A 16,863-nucleotide genomic window follows, 5' to 3' on the forward strand; every position below is an offset into this window, starting at 1 on the left:
TCCTCTGATGGGTGAATGGACAAAGAACAATTACTCAGCCATAAAAAGAAGGAAATCTGCCATTTGCAACAGCATGAATGGAACTTGAGTACATTATATTAAGTGAAATAAGTCAGAAAGACAAATACTGTATGTTCTCACTTATATGCAGAATCTAAAAAGGCCGAATTCATAGAAACAGAGAGTAGAATGGTGGTTTCCAGGGATGGAGGGTGGGAAAATGGGGAGATGTTGGTCAAAGATTACAAACTTCCACTTATGAGTTCTGAAGACCTAATGTACAGCGTGGTGACTATAGTTAACAACACTGTATTACATGCTTGAAAGTTGCTAAGAGACTATATCTTAAATATTATCACCACACACACAAGAAAAGCTATTTATGTGGGGCTGGCCCCGTGGTGCAGCAATTAAGTTCACACATTTCACTTCGGTGGCCCGGGTTTTGCTCGTTCGGATCCTGGGAGCGGACTGACGCATTGCTTGTCAAGCCGTGCTGTGGCAGGCGTCCCCCATAAAATAGAGGAACATGGGCACGGATGTTAGCTCAGGGCCAGTCTTCCTCACAAAAAAAGCTATTTATGTGAGGTGATGGACGTGTTAACTACCTTTATTGCGGTAACTGTTTCAGTATATATGTGTATCAAATCATCAGCTTTTATGCCTTAAATTTATACAATGTTATATGTCAATTATATTCCAAAAAAGCTAGGAGAAAAAAATGAGTTATTGATGAATTCAAAATGTCTCCTCTGTTGATATTTATAATTTACAAAGCCAATACTTATTGATGTTAGCTAAAACCAACACTGAATAGGAAAACTTATTATAAAACATCCAAATTTTATGGATCAAAATAAAATTTATCTAAGATCATAATGACAATTTATGTTAAAGGTAGATTCTGATAAATTATTCTGAAATCATGAATATTTTGACATAAAAATCCTCTATTAAAGGTAAATATTTCATATTTTATTCGTGTTATTTGAATTATGGCATTTTACACTAGCTTTTTCTTTACATATTAGATATAAAGTTTTACATTTAAATATACAGGTGTAATAAGAGCAAATTCTTTGGTTCTTTGTCAGTTGTAATTAAAATCTTAATTTGATTTAAATTTAGTATGTCATTAGATATAATTTCTTAAAATTGTTGTGTATGTTCTGTACCCTGACTTAGCTTTACCAGACTCTCCTCAACTAGATAATATGCTGCTGTTTTTACAGTAAGTTTTGCTGAAATCCTTAACTGCAGCTTCAGACTCAAGGCAGGGACTCTTATTGAGACGAGGCGGTTGGCTAGTGCCTCTGCTCCTTCCCTCTATTCTTTTCTGCCTTTGCATGTCATGTCAGAAGAGACAGGTGAGGGAAGGTAGAACAGGGCTATTTCATGTCATATATCCGCTAATTTTAGTTCCCAGGAAAATGAGTGTGTTGCTCTGGCCCTGATCCTGTGGGGAGTTATTACATACTCGTCCAGATGGCACTAAATGTTTACACAGAAGCCAAAGGTTAAGTCAGTCAACAGCAGAAGTGTCTTGGACATGCTTACTAAATGATACTTTAAATGCCAGTTCCTTGGGGCCCAGATAAATCCAGCTTAAGTGAATTAGGCACAGAGAGGAAGCACAGATTTCACCCTGTGAAAACTACCGTAAATACTATAAGCAACTGAGAGAAAATCTCAGCTGGTCGTTTATAAATCAAATGACACGCAAATTAACAGATGGCTCTAATGCTCAAGAGATCGTGTAGTATTCACTGAGAGAAGCCTGGGCACAAGTTTTTCTCTAAATTAATGTGTATAAGATACAAAAAGGATCAGTTCAGTAGATGATGTGGTCCCTTCCCTCCTTCCCTCCCTCCTTTTTACCTGCTCTCTTATTTGAATGCTGACTGTGTGTTGGATGCTGTGTAGGTACCGGGGCCACAGAGATAAACCATGCTCATTGTCCATTGTCACTGCCTTCTCAGAACCTATTTGGTTTAAGAAAAAATAACCAGCAGTTAAAGTTGATCACTTTTAAAGTAATCATTTGCAATTAGTTTATAAATGGTCTGCAAGTATTTGTACAACTGTAGCTATATTGGCGCTACACAAAAGCGTTCAGTTATTTCAGAGAAAATAATTTTTTTACTAGAATACTTATGCTGTAATTTAAAGTTGTTTGCTTTAAATACATTTAAGTCACAGACTCAACTACGAAATAATGCTTTTTTTCAGGAACTATAACCATCTATTTTTAAGTGAATGAAATGTTTAAGTTCTTGTTAAAAGCCCATAAAGCAGAACTTTTAATTACAGCATAATTGCCTGTAATTAACAGGCAATTTAAGATTATTTTAAATTCCTCACATATCAAAATCTGAGTTATTTATAATGGCCTTTCTATGAATTGCCTCAATTCAAATTAGTACTTTTGACTTAAAAAGTTGAATAATTCACGTTTAATTCATTGTTAACTTTCTGAAACTGATGATCCAGCTCAATATTAGGATTCTCAGGGTACTGGTGGGCCAGCAGAAAGAAAACAGTTGAAATATCTTTACAAATCAATCCTTTTTTAATTTGTGGGCAGAAGACTTACATAAATGAATTACTTGATTAAAATAGAAGTATTTCTATCCTATAAAGCTGTTTTTATCAGTTCTGGGCAGAAATATAGGGGGGGGTTGATGCTTAAGGCTCTAGAAAGATTTATGTTTCGCCTCAGAGAAGATTTATGTTTTTGAAAAACCTCTGTTGGCTCATTTGACAGGGAGGAGATTTATGTGTCTTTCATTAGACCAGTGACTTGAGAAGAGCTCCTTCTGCCCTTCTGTTCACAGTTTCCTTCTGTTTCAAAAGACATTTCAAATTGTTTTCATCAGAATTCTAGATTATGCACTTTAAAACTCAACAGTGAAACTTTCTTTCCTGAAAGTGCTATACATTGGCACTTGGGACTCTCATGAAAGAGCAATTTTATTTCTTGTTGAGATACTCAGCAATCTAGAAAAATACATTAAAATCTATCTCCATGCCATTAGAAAATTATAAAATGGGTAAGCTTCTTAAAAAATTGCATGCAGAAACATGTATATTTAAGTCATAAATTCACACAGAAATTAGTTTAATTCAATTCTACTTTAAGCATTTAGAAAAATTGGGGTGCTAGAATTGATCTATGAAATGGAACTCAAAAATGATTGGTCTCTAACAGGACTTGAATTGTATTCATTCCAATGAACCATTCCACTGGTTCGAACAAACCGAAAATTCATGCCTCGTAGCTTAGGGGTTATGTAGACCTTGGATCCAGATTGCCTGGGTGTAAACCTGACTGTGCCTCTGAAGTTTCTGTGCCCTAGTCTCTATAAAATGTGATAATAATGTTTCTTATTGCATAGTTTTATAGTGATGATTAAATTAATTAGTGTATGTAAATTTTTTTAATGATGATTAGCTCCTAATAAGAACTATTTAACTTTTAGCTGGTGTTATTATTATGTTAATTTTGTTGTATGCTATTATTCAGTGGCAAAAATACCAATAGAAGTGAATATCAATAGGACTGAGGGCCTTATGAGATAATTGCTGAGAAATGTTCAGAGAACTTTTGTTTAACCCCGGGGTCTTTATGGGTAGAATTCTTTCACCTTGAGGAGGCTGTCCCATGTAAACTGAACTGTGGCATTTTCTCGTTTGCCTCTAGTCCGACCTCCCTGAGGACAGCAACCTTGTCTGTCTTAGGAACGACCACATCCCCAGACACTGAAAGCACTTGATGCAGTGTAGGTGCTCAATAAATATTTCTTCTTCATACGTAAAGAAAACAAATATTTTTCACTGATGAACATGCTGTCAAAATAAATGTCACCAAATCTTACTGTGAAAATATCTATAGGAAAAGATAAAATGACTCACTTGAACATCATAATGGACAGCAGATCCCCTCTTTCTAGCTACCAAAGCTAATTAATTTAGGGCAGGTAGACATCTTCTTCCATATTGAAAATTTTTGGCAGTGGCAATCCTGACATTGCCGACTACCCCAGGTTATTTGTTATCAGTTTGAGTCTTGTTATTTGTGGGTAACTGGGGAATTTCTCCTTAACTGGAGAATCCTACCTTCTGTTCGATATGCTGCAGAAACGAACAGAGGCTTTATATATTTTAATTCGTTATTAAAATCATCTTTTGAGAATTAGTTAAAGCAACACTGGATGTAAGGTCAAGAAACCAGAATCTATCCTGAAATATGCGACTATTTTAATTTCTTCCTTTGTTTTACCTTGGGCATGTCACCTACTAATATTTAAGAGTCAAAGCAGAAGATTTTAAAGGTCATCTCCAACTCCAAAATTCTGTTATTTTCTCTTTTACATTTGTTAAGGAATTCTAATTTATCTAGCCTCGTATGATCTAATGTGTTCCCCTTTAATATTTTTTCCTTCAAACCCTCTCTATTTCATCACATTATTTTAAAAGGATAGAGATTAAATGTAAAGAATAGTTTAGTTGAGTCAGATATATTCCCAACATAGAGGAAGGGTTTGACTTCCCAGTGTGCAGTATTTTACCCCACTTGCAGGGTAAGAGTTTAGCCTGCCACGGTTTCTTAGATCCTGGAAGAGGACAGGTGGCTCCTGAGCCAGGGACAGAGGTGGAATTACTCATGGGAGTATTACTCACGGGGATATTACCCATGGGGGTGTTTCTCATGGGGGTATTTCTTGTGGGAGTATTACTCATGAGGGTATTACTCATGGAGCTGTTCCTCAGCGGGGCAGGCAGCACGAGCCTCTGGTCACTCTGGTCCCTCTTGCCACCACGACTCAGGAACAGCCCTGGCAGGTACTATATGCGCACTAGGTCTGTGTCATGACTGAGGAAGTCCAAGGTTAGGGAACTCAAACCTTTATAACGGACTGCAAAGAAACTGCCTTTGCTGTAGAGGAACGTTAACTTTAATATTCTGAACAATAAGTAAATCTGGTCTTTGTTGTCCTCTATAAACATCCTTAAAAAGATAGTCCAGAACAAAGGGCAATTAGTACCTCCCTCAGGAGACATGCAGAAACCTGACAGACCCATGGAAAGACCCGTGGTCTCCGGCCAGCATCCACTCCTCTTTTCTACACTGTCTTGGCTTCTGGCAAATTTTCCTATGAGCGTGTCACTCCATCAACCACTCTGATTAACCTGCCCACAGAGGCTGGGACCAACTATGTTCAATTTGTCTCACATGGCACTTAATGAGGGCTACCATTAACAGGACTCCAAGCAAGGAGATGAGGCCAGCCTATAGTATTGATCTCAACCATGTTCCCTGGGATCCGAGACCCAAGCGCTGAACAAATCCCATAAATCATCCAAGTTTGCCTTAGAAAGCCACATCGTTTTCTCCTTAAGTTTCTGAATTAACCTTTCCCCTTGCCTGGAGGCGTCAACCCAAGTACATGAACAAGATTGTGGACATTTTTTATAAAACTTATAGGGACCCGTTTTGTCCCCTGCTTCAGCCAAGTGGGCTGGCATAAGGGTGCTGAGTGAGCGGTGGACTAAACCAAGTGGCCATTATCTTGCTCATCTAGGACCATGTCAAGCCAATAAGAGCACCTATGTGGCTGAGCCAGAGTTAAGTTTAATCCTTTAGGCCCCGTTTGGGCCACCACCTGAAGGGTGAAAAGATAGTTCAGAACATGGAGCAGTTAGAGACTCTCTCACAAGACAAGTAGAAATGCAAAAGGTTCGTGGAGACTTGTCTCCAACAACAGCTCTCGTGCAGTTTTTTGTATCCCTTTTTCAACAAATCCTAGTAGGTGGTTGCTGTTTTATGTGCCACGCCTGCTAACCGTGTTGCTGCCTCATTCAGCTGCTGAGCACCTCCAATCCTCAGCTGCCTCTGGGGCTTTGCTTCTCTTCCCTTCAGTCTGTGCTGTGGATTTTCCATTCCATTTCTTGTAGAGCGCTGTCCTACTTCACAAACACTTACTAGTTCCCTAATATAATTTATCTGGAAAGTTTAATATCTTCGTGTGTAAAAATGTCGAGGGTGATCCTGTGTCTTAAATCCGATAAGATTCACCTGAAACCTCATTTACGGATTAAGATGACACATATTCAGCTAAATCTCATACTCCACATATTTCTTTGGAAGTGAAAGTAGAGTGTATCAGAAGTGGAAGCATTTTGGGGTCAGATAGACTTGAGCGTAGAGCTCAGGTCCCCCGCTTATTTGCAGTGTTATCTTTAAGAAGTTTGTTGTCTCGTCTATTTCTTAGAGTTGTTGGAATTAAGTAAACACTGTGTAAAGTGACTGGTGGAATTCCTGACACAGCAGCAGGTGCACAGTGAATGTCAGTTCTCTGTCCTCTTCCTAATTTATTATTGTGAGTGCGTGGAGGTCACCAGGGGATTTGTTGAAATGATGATGACATGTCCATCAGGGCGTCTGTTTGGTTCTGTGAACATATGAGAGTCTGTACATGCTGTTGGCGCCGACCTTTATTCGCTACCGTCTGTTTGCTTCTTACACTTTAGATTGTACACTGACTCTCAAACTATCTTGATCTGTTCACTTAACACACTAGTCACTCTTTTTCAGAAGCTTCAAAATAACTTTCTGATTGCTCTGTTTCATTGAAATATTAGGAAGACATTAATTGTAATCTACTTTCATGCCCGCTTTCTAGTGTTCGATTGGTAGTTTAAAATTAAGGGGTTTGTTACTGGCATTGATAGCATCAGACTCTGGTTATCGTGTTACCAACCCAGGAGATGGAAAAGTGATACAGGAATAACATCCTGTGACCAACCTCATTAATGCTGCTTGCACGGAATTGAAATCACACTGACACAGCCTTACTTCATCAGTCTGTGAAATAGCTGTGATCGTGTAGAGTGAATGGTTGACCCTGTTTCTGGAAGGTTGTGTTTAAAGAAATATTTGTATCTAGACTACTTTGTCCATTGACCTGCAACATAATCAACCCCCAAATGGAGGGAACTCTCAGATGTTTTTAACTAACTCTCAGAATTCTAATTTTCAAGGATTGGTCTTTTTTGTCAATATAAAAACTGCTAGCATACATTTTCTCACTTAACATCCACAAAAAGCCAATAAATAGACAATACAACTACTTTGGCCTTTAGTTGTTGTACACATTACCGAAATGCTCCTTATAGTAATTCTTAATTTATAGAGAGTTCTCACTGATTTAGGGAATTAAGAATTAACCATTCAGTATTTAAGCAGCCACCTGGCATTGTTTCAGATGTTCTGCAGAATTAACAAGGCTTGTTCACTCTGTCAAGGCCACCTCCTTGGTTCAGCCACCAACAAGGATTAGTTGAATCTAAAGATAAAGCGATGATAAAAAATATTTTGCATGATAATAAGAGCCATTGTGATAACCAAATTAGTGACAAATTATTACAATTTGAGAGCAGCTTCTGTTAAAAGTAATGGCAATTTATCTGCTGTATACTTTAGGGTAAGTTGCCAGGTAAAAAAGTGAAGGCAGGGGCTGGCCCCGTGGCCGAGTGGTTAAGTTCGCGCACTCCGCAGCTGGCGGCCCAGTGTTTCGTTAGTTCGAATCCTGGGCACGGACATGGCACTGCTCATCGGGCCACGCTGGGGCGGCGTCCCACATGCCACAACTGGAGGAACCCACAACGGAGAATACACAACTATGTACTGGGGGGCTTTGGGGAGAAAAAGGAAAAAATAAAATCTTTAAAAAAAAAAAAAAAAAAAAAAAAAAAAGTGAAGGCAATTCCTTGCTTTTCAAATGCTAAATTTGAATCTGCATTCAATAAGTGAACTTTGAAAGTCAATTTATTTGCCTTAACTTATTTAGCGTTTTAAATAAAAATGTTAATACTTTTCAAAGCGGTCCATTTACACAGCCAACCCTGGTGCTCTAGTGGTTAAGACTCAGCACTCACCACCACAGCCTGGGGTTCGCGTCCCAGTCAGGGAACCATGCCACCCATCTGTCGGTTGTCACACTGTGGTGGCTGCACGTTGCTGTGATGCTGGAAGCTATGCCACTGGGATTTCAAATACCAGCGGGGTCCCCCATGGTGGACAGTTTTCAGCAGAGCTTCCAGACTAGACAGACTAGGAAGAAGGACCCAGCCACCCACTTCCAAAAACGTTGGCCACGAAGACCCTGTGAATAGCAGCAGAGCATTGTCCCGTAGAGCGCAGGAAGGTGAGAGGATGGTGCAGAAAGACCAGGCAGGTCCGCTCTGCTGTGCACAGGGCACTAGGGGTCGGAATCCACTCCATGGCACTAACCACAACCACAAAATTTACATAGTCAAAAAACAAACAGAACTGAAAGGGTCATAATAATAAATATCATATTTCAATAAATGAATTTGGGGTAATTATAGGGCATTTGGAAAAACACACAGTTGGATCCCTTCGTCACTTCTATGCCAATAAAAATATCAGATGGGTCACAATTTTAAAGGTGGAGAAGTAAACCAGACCTAGGGAAAATGCAGAAGATTTGAAAGATAATTAATAAAGAATAACTTTTTACAAAAATATCAAAAAGCCTAGAAAGTAAAAATGAAAAAAATTAGCAAATTTGACCACTTTCACAAATAATTCCTGTATGGCAAAAAAAAAAAAAAATTATAAAGTCAAATGGCCAGCTGGGGAAAAATATTTGCAACTCATATCATAACAAAGGACCAGATTTCCTAAAATATAGATGAATTCCTACAAATCAATTTAAAAAAGAAAAACAACCCAGTTTTAAAACATTGAGTGAGGATGTAAACAGAGTTTACAAAGAAAACATAGACAGCTCTTAAACATGTAAAAAGACATCTAAATTCACTTATAATAAGAGAAATATAAACTAAAATGGCCTTGAGATACTAGTTTTCACTTACAATGTTGGCAATGATCTCAATTTTTTTGGATAAATACCTTAGAAATGGGATTTCTAGACTATATGGTAGTTCTATTTTTAATTTTTTTGAGTAACTTCCATGCTGTTTTTCACAGTGGCTATGTCTTTTTACATTCCCATCAACAGTGTACAAGGATTCCTATTTTTCCACATCCTGGTAACATTTATCTCTCTTTTTTTTTAAGTATCCATCCTAACAGGCAAGAAGTGATATTTCATTGTGGTTTTGACTTGTATTTCCCTGATGATTAGTGATATTGAGCATCTTTTCCTTATGACAAAATAGCAAAGATATGGAAACAACCTAAATGTCTATGAACAGGTGAACGGATTGAAAAATGTGGTGTGTATACACTATGGAATATGACTCAACCTTAAAAAAGAAGGAAGTCTTGCCCTATGCAACAATATGAATGAAACTGGAGGACATTAGCTAAGTGAAATAAGCCAGTCACAGAAGGACAAACACTGTATGATTCCACTTAGATGAGGTATCTAAAATAGTCAAATTCGTTAAAACAGACAGTAGAGGGGCCGGCCCAGTGGGGCAGTGGTTAAGTTCTCACGTTCCGCTTTGGCAGCCCAGGGTTCTCCAGTTTGGATTCCGAGTGTGGACCTACACACCACTTGTCAAGCTGTGGCAGGCATCCCACATCAAAAGTAGAGGAAGACTGGCATGGATGTTAACTCAGGGCCAGTCTTCCTCAGCAAAAAGAGGAGGATTGATGGCAGACGTTAGCTCAGGGCTAATCTTCCTCAAAAAATAAATTAAAGAAACAAAATAGAGAGTAGAATGGTAGTGGCCAGGAACTGGGGGTAGGGGAAATTGGGGAGCTGCTGTTCAACGGGTGTAAAGTTTCAGTTATACAAAATTAATAAGTTCTGGAGATCTGCTGTACAAGATTGTGCCAATAGTTAACAATACTCTATTGTGCAATTGAAAATTTCTTGAGAGGGTACACCTCATGTTAAGTATTCTTACCATAATAAATAAAGAGATTGGCAAAGTTCAGGAAGTTTCATAATACAGCATGTGGGCAAAAATGTAGAGAAACACAGCTGTACATTCGGAGGGAAGTATATCTGAATACAATCTCTATGGAGGAAATTTGATGCTGTCTGTCAAAATTTCAAATTTGCATTGACCCAGAAAATATAGCTACAGATACTCTCACTCATTTGTGGAATTATGCACATGAAAGGCTATTTATTTCAGCGTTGTTTGAAATAGTAACAGAATGGAAAAAATCAGATGCTCAGTCATAGGTGAATGGTTAGTAGAGTTATAGTATTATTTTCATTTAAAAAATATAAAGTGTCCACATTTTTATGACTGTGTGAATATTGGTTCTTGCAGAGCCAAGTGGTGTAGTTTTTCTTTCTTTCTCAATAGCTTTGTTGTTATTGTTTATTTTTTTGTTTTTCTGGTGTCTCTAATCGTCTTTCTGTTTTCCCTGTAATTATGCTCCGTATTTTTTAAATGCTCTCATAGAGTCTCTTCTTTTGGGGGAGTCTCATTCAGACCTTTTGCTCCATGCTTGGCTAGCAGCTTTCTAGGCCAACTACAAAATTCTCGTTCTGTGACTCCCCTTATTTTTCCTCTGGGTTGATTCCGGTGCAGCGTCTTTCCGTCATCATCTCCTTTCTTGGTTTTATTCTTTCATTTATGTGAACACATCTTCAAGCAAATTATTAAGAAAATGTGAAAGGGAGGTAAATTTTCTGAGATTTTACATGTCTAAAAAGGTTTTTATTTTACTCTCACACTTGGTTGGTAGTTTGTCTTGGTAGAGAATTCTAGGTTGAAAATTGTTCCTACCAGAATTATGAAAGGTCTGCTCCATTGTCTTCCAGCGTCAGTGTTGCTACCGAGAAATTTAATGTCTTATGAATTCTTGTTCCTTCTGCTTTCCCAAAAAGAGGGAAAGCAAGAATTCTGATGTCTGACTGATTCATCCTTCTTCTCTTGAAGCTCTTCATCAAGGAAACAGAAGGGAAGGACATTTTTGACATCCCCTTTCTGATTGGCTAGAACCGCACTTAACTGCTTCCTCCTCTGTGCCATGCGATTCATGGTTAAACTTCAGGATCTGTGAGAACATCTCCTGAGATGTGGTGATGAGGTACTTGATGCTCAGAAACACTCTTCTATTGATAGAGCCTAGCTTCCACGCGACTATCTTGTGTGAACTCAACAATCCTTTCCTGGATAACAAAAGTTGAACATTGACTTTTCCATTGTCTTTACACTTATGCTATTATGATCTTAATCCTCCTGAGGAAAATGGACGCCTCTGGCAAAAAGCAGGGAGGCCAGTAGTAAGAAGTTAAAAAGAGAAAAGTACTTCAATATGTTTTTGATATTTTTAAAAATTCCTTTATTACAACATGGAGCATTTTCTCCTCTTAGAAGTTTGGTTTTCACCACCTTACTCAATTGCAACTTACTTGTGTAAACCATCTTCACAGTTATCTGCATCAAATACCTAGGTCTTTCTTGTGGTATGTGAATATCTCAGTAATGATTTACGTTTTAATCCTAAAATTACTAGATTGTTTCCTTTAATCTAATCACTTATGGCACATAGCCCAAGTGCAAAAGTTACTGATGATTTTAGGTTTGGAATTACATTTCTGTCATGTTGGCTACTATTCAGAAGCCATTGAAAGACATTTAAAAACAACCTATGTATAGATTATCCCCTCTTTCTGTAGTGGAAACGTGTCTCTATGTGGCCACTGACCTATGGCAAAGCTAATCCGAAAATGCAGACTGTTACTATGATCAGAATAATCATTAAAACTGAATCAATCCTATTCTCGCTCACATAAATCATTAAGACAGATGATACAAATGGATTTGACAGACCATGGCCTACCAATTTTTTACTTGTCATCAGAGCCTTGAGTTAACTGAAATCAAACCATTTCATGTATTATGTTAGGGCCAAAATAAAGCGAATCTACATAAAGTTTTTCATAGTCAAGAATAATTATAAATATGAAATTACCAAAATATGAAATTGCTTAAGACAAATAAATGAAAGTGAATCACGAATAATTACCAAATATGAAACTATATTATTTTAAATGATTTGGGCACTTTAAATAACTTGATTGGTTCTACTTCTTATTAATAAATGGTTTGCATAGATACTTTAATCTTTTCAGTTCATGTTGTGTTTTCAAAAAGTACTTAATCCTCATCAGTGTGAGATAAGTTAAAGAAGGCAGGTCATATTTCTTCCTCTAATGAAGGGCAACTCCTCCACATAAGTATAGCATCTATTTTGCAATACTACCACATAAGAATAAAGAGTAACTTAAATTATTTTGGTATCAAGTGGGATTTGTGGATGAAGAATATAAGTTTCTAAATTGGAATTTCTGTAGCTATGGCAATTAATATTCTCACTAAAGCAGAAGTACCAAGCGAAGTGTAAAGAATCAGACTCTTTTTACTGGTCATTCACCCACTCAATACCTACTAAATGAAATCCATTGTGCTGGATGATATGCACAGTGGAAAGGAACTGAGAATGTGTGCAGCTTACCCAGTGGAAAGTCTCAAAAGGGGGGCAAAGTGAGAGGAAAGTTTGTGGAAAGTACAGATGTCCCACAGCCTTCTGGATTCACAGACAATATGTTCTATTACTTAATTTATACTATTTCTAGGTTTTTTGGCTGAATCAATAGTGACTGAGGACAAGCTATTTCAGAATCTATATAATAAAATGATGTGATTTCTGAGTTCAGAAAACATAGAAAAAGATTATTATTAAAATTCGTTCCTGCAACCACACGGAACGATCATAATTCATTATGTCTCATGTCTAAAATGCTGCCATGGCTTTCGAATGAAATTGTTAAGTTTTGGAAGCACTACAGATGACCCCTATTTTTTAAATTGTCAAAGGTGGGATAAAATTGTCCTTCCAGTTATGGAACCTGTTTACTGTAACTGATAATGATCGAAACATTCCTGTCCACACAAATATTTCACAGCATTTTCTTTCCTAGTGTCACTCTTCTTACTCTTCTCTTGTCAGTGTTACTGGAACGGTTTGTAAGAGCTTTGTTTAGTATGTGGAAGAGATTCTATTGTTCTTTATTTCAAAGACATCTCTTTCCTCGTGTGCGGTGACAACTGCTCATGATAAAATAATAGGCTTTTTATATATAACGTAGAATTCTTTTCTGAATATTTAGGCACCCTAAGGGAATTTCTTTATTGTATCATGATAATTCTATGAAATAACATAAAACTGGTAACTCTTTTAATTTGTTAACACAAGCACTCTCAAATGGCGCTTTTCAGAACTAATATGAAAATTGCTTCCCATGACTGGACTATAGGTCTCTTATATTTTTGCTTATTTGATTTTTGTCTTTCATGCTGATGTCTCCAACTTATAAAATTTGTTCCCGTTGTTCTCATAGTAAAGGCATGAAATTTTCTATAAAGACAGGTAGACTCTGTTTTCCATTTTAATTTTGTACACTCTATTTGAAACACAGAAAATGCCCTAGTGGTATTTTGAGAATTTATGCAGATTTTGTTTAGTCTTATGTTTCAAGTCTATGAAGCATATTCTAAAGCAATAATCATAACACTTACAATACAGTTACTTGCATAACATTTTTGTTGAAGTGGGTTTTGGGTTTCACATGTTCTGCAGCATTCTTGGCAAGGGTGTGCAAATAATACTTTAAAATGAAACTTTCCCTTTTTACTTCAGCTTCTTCCTTTAATTGAGAAGTTATGAATATATCTTGCCTCTTTTCGCAAATCAAAGTGTGTTCAAATGCAATTAATCTACCCTATTAACTTGACTAAACATCTGCTGTATTTGTTAAACACTTCAAAATTCTGTTCTGAACCAGTTAATTCTCAGTAATTTCCCAGTTAAATATTTACATGGGCTTCCATGATGATAAGCTCTAGCCTCTCTTAAATAATCAGCAGATTGTCCAGAGAGAGCTGTGTGAAATGCAACACACTGTCATAGCTATCCACTGGAACTTGAAATGGTGTCGCGGGCTTGGATATTTTTGCATATTTCGTCCTAGCCAAAAGAGGTAACATCCTTATGAATTCCTTTCTTGTCAACATTTTTAATGTCCAAAATTCCACTCAAAATAGTAAATGAATACTTGACAGACATATGCAGATGTTTATATCACAAATATCCTAAGGACGTTCTCAAGCTTCTCTTTCTGAAAATCAATAAATCTTAGGTTTGTGAAATTTTAGGAATAACCCGACTTACAGTTATTTTCATAGCAGACTAAATAGATGGAAAAAGTAGAAAAAATGGATAGGCATTATTATTCAGTAAATTAAATCAAAGAAGAAAATAATGCACAGATTATGCAAATATGCTGTGTGCACAAAGATACTTAAGATATCATTTTCTAACTAGAAAAATGACATAAATCTGTCAAATGTCAAGTAGTGGTCAAAGATTTGAATAAGTTTCATACTAGAGATATGTCATAGGTGGTAAATGATCAATTCTTAAATGAATTGTAAGACGATTTTCCTCTTAGATATCAGAGAATGGAACGGTCGCTTTAGATGAGGAATACAGACAAGGCTGAAGGCTCTCCAACGTGGTTTTAAGTGCAAGTCCAAGTTTTGAAAATAAATATGATTACATGTAGAGCAGAAACCTGTTTCCCACCACCACCCAGTAGTATTCTGTTCCAGAATGGTTTTTTTAATTATTTTGTTGAGGTCATAATGGTTTATAACATTGTGTAATTTCAGGTGTACATTATTATTTATCATTTTCTGTATAGACTGCATTATGCTCACTATCAGTAGCCTAACTTTTATCTGTCACCATATATATGTTCCCCTCTACCCCTCTCGCCCACCCCGCACCCAGCGTTTTCTTTCTTCTGATCCAATTTACTGTTTATTGATCTCTTCTGTAAGTGTGTTAGAGGATAGAAAAAATGACCCTCTGTCCTCTAGAACTCATAGTCAACTAAGAAGATCAGTAAAGTACACACAAAATGGCATTTACAAGGCCAGAGTAGGAAAGAACTCTGGGAGGGATTCTGAGACGAATGCTGAGCTCTGCCAAGTGTGATTCAAGTAGGTCAGAGCTTAGGCGTATCTGTAATGTTCATGGTAAGTGACAAGTAAATCCATTGTTTGACTTTACCAAATGGGAGGTGTAGTGAGCTGGATAATCATAAATAATGAATCATCCCCAAATTTTAACTTCTTATTTTGGGAAAAATATGATTTTTCTACAGTTGACCCATGCTTTACTAATGACAATATTGATATTTTCCTTTGTAAATGTCAACTAATATTCAATAAATACAGTTCAAGAATATTCTGAGCAGTAATGCAACGTGTCTAGAATTAAAAATTGGTCATGGATAGGTGGCCGGCCCAGTGGTGTAGTGGTTAAGTTTGTGCATTCTGCTTCAGCGGCCTGGGGTTTGCAGGTTCAGATCCCAGGTGAAGACCTAGCACCACTCACCAAGCCATGCTGTGATGGTGTCCCACATAAAATAGAGGAATAATTGGCACAGGTGTTAGCTCAGGGCGAATCTTCCTCAAAAACAAAGAAAAAAGTTGGCCATGAATAATTCAAATAGTGAATAATCAATTGGAGAATAAAAATAATTTTCCAATCTTTTAATCAAATTTCTAATTGGGTCCTAAACTTAGCAAAGGTTGGGGGGAGGCGGGATTCAGAATCACAAATATCCAGCAGGCACACTAGTGGGTTTATGTATGTGAGTGTACCATATCTTGCTATTTGGACTTCACACACAAAAGGTTCTCATAAATATTTTTTTAATCCATTGAATACATTCCAAATCAAATTTAGTACTTTAGCATCATGTAGGGTTTTGTCCTGTAACTTCTCCAACTAGTAAAGGGAGTGGAATTTTCATTGTCTGTTGCTCAGAATTTATTGTGCTCCCTTGATGAATGTTTGGTGTGTGGATGTTTTAGTAGCTCGTGTTTAAAAACACTGAAAGAGCTGTCAGCATTTGGATGGATATCAAAAATGTTATATAGAGTTTGACCATTCGTGAAACGGTAATAGTTTCCTAAGGCTGAGAGGGAAGAGTTTCATCTAGAGCCAAGACTGTCAGTCTTATAAAAAATGATACAACTCCCTGTAGTTCTGTTGTAATTAATACTTGGTATATTTGGATTTCAACATTTGTTTTTATTGTACACATTAGGAATTTACCATCCTAAAGTTGGCCTAATTACCCAACTTTCCTTTGTTATGTGTTTTTTATAATAACAAACAGAACTGACCACTTTTTTCATTCCCTGCTTTTTATTCCTGCCTAAATCAATAAAATATAGGCTCCACATGTCCCTATAACACTATAACATTAAAATGTTCCAAAAGTAGATAAAAGAAATGAAAGTAGTAAATATATACATTTTATTAGTGTTTTGTGAAGGAGTCCAAAAGATCTGGGGGGACACTGAGGATTGGTGATTCTTTGTACTAATGCTTTTTGAAAATTAGTTACGATAATTTATGCTAAATTCTAATAACTTTAATTAAGAGAAAGCAATCTGAATGAAAAATTAAAATATATCTATCACTTTTTTATATTCAAAACAAAATTAGATGGTGAAATTGTGCATGTTATGGCATTTATGAAAATTTAGTTTCTATGAAAAAAGAAAAATTAATATATGCATAATAAGTATTTATAGGTCATGACAAGCACATCTGCTGTTTTAGTTTAAAGGTAGCCATGAATTTTAAAGAAAAAAGTCATATTATAAAAAGGAATCCTAATGGGGGGCTGGCCCCGTGGCCGAGTGGTTAAGTTCGCGCGCTTCGCTGCAGGCGGCCCAGTGTTTCGTTGGTTCCAATCCTGGGCGTGGACATGGCACTGCTCATCAAACCACGCTGAGGCAGCGTCCCACATGCCACAACTAGAA

At 37.0% G+C, this 16,863-nt stretch overlaps 1 protein-coding gene across 4 annotated transcripts in view; it reads left to right on the top strand.

Moving 5' to 3' along the window:
• The window catches only part of COL19A1 (collagen type XIX alpha 1 chain), a 312,975-nt gene that overhangs the window by 152,427 nt on the left and 143,685 nt on the right, over nt 1–16,863 (top strand). The window lies entirely within an intron of this gene.

The sequence above is a fragment of the Equus caballus genome, chromosome 20 (genome assembly GCF_041296265.1).
Source record: "Equus caballus isolate H_3958 breed thoroughbred chromosome 20, TB-T2T, whole genome shotgun sequence".
NCBI lineage: Eukaryota > Metazoa > Chordata > Mammalia > Perissodactyla > Equidae > Equus > Equus caballus.